At 41.7% G+C, this 991-nt stretch overlaps 1 non-coding gene across 1 annotated transcript; it reads right to left on the bottom strand.

Annotated features, from left to right (window-relative positions):
* Window positions 1–711: 711 nt before the first annotated feature.
* TRNAT-GGU (transfer RNA threonine (anticodon GGU)) lies at window positions 712–787 on the bottom strand. Its single transcript has one exon. It is a non-coding gene; the product is annotated as a tRNA-Thr (tRNA).
* Between the last annotated feature and the right edge of the window lie 204 nt (window positions 788–991).

Below are 991 nucleotides of genomic sequence, written 5' to 3'. Positions count from 1 at the left end.
AAATTTCTAGAATGCTGGGACATAAAGTCTCTCTTCCCAAAGTTTGATCCTTGTAGTAGTAAGGTGACCAATCGTCCTTCTTAAGGGAGGACAGTCCTTCTTTTGTAAGTTCTGTCCTCCCTCGGAAAGTGTCCTCCTACATGTCCTCCTTTTTGATATTGGAAGACTAATCTGTAAATATTCCTATCTGAACGATGCAGAGTAGATCCATTGCATGTGATGTGATGTCTTTGTATCTAAATGAGTACTTTTTTCTTACATTATTATTAAAAATTAATAGGCATGTAAGCATAATTACAATATAAAGTATTATAAATGTTTTTATTATGCATTTATCATATTATAGTGTATTATTGTTGCAATGAATAAAATGTTTTTTTAGTTATGATGTTGTTTTCTTCAATTTATTTATTTATTTATTTATTTATTTATTTATTTTCTGAAGCTGGAAACCGGGAGGCAGTCAGACAGACTCCCGCATGCGCCCGACTGGGATCCACCCGGCACGTCCACTAGGGGGCGATGCTCTGCCCATCCAGGGCGTCGCTCTGTCACGACCAGAGCCACTCTAGCACCTGGGGCAGAGGCCAAGGAGCCATCCCCAGCGCCCGGGCCATCTTTTGCTCCTCGGCTGGCTGCGGGAGGGGAAGAGAGAGACAGAGAGGAAGGAGAGGGGGAGGGGTGGAGAAGCAGATGGGCACCTCTCCTGTGTGCCCTGGCCGGGAATCGAACCCGGGACTTCCGCACACCAGGCCGACGCTCTACCACTGAGCTAACCAGCCAGGGCTGTTTTCTTCAATTTATAAGGTCTACTGGAAAGTTCTGTCCGTTTTTGGAATAAAACAAAATACAAATTTTTCTACCGTCAATAGACTTTATTAAATAATATAATTGCCATTATTATTAATGCTTTCTTACCAGCATGAGGGCAATTTGTAAATCCCATTTTTGAAAAATGTTTTATCTTTTGAGGCAAAAAATTGAACCAGTG

The sequence above is a fragment of the Saccopteryx leptura genome, chromosome 1 (genome assembly GCF_036850995.1).
Source record: "Saccopteryx leptura isolate mSacLep1 chromosome 1, mSacLep1_pri_phased_curated, whole genome shotgun sequence".
In the NCBI taxonomy this organism is placed as follows: Eukaryota; Metazoa; Chordata; class Mammalia; order Chiroptera; family Emballonuridae; genus Saccopteryx; species Saccopteryx leptura.
Note: the sequence above shows the minus strand (reverse complement) of the source record. Positions and strands in the feature narration are given on the sequence as shown.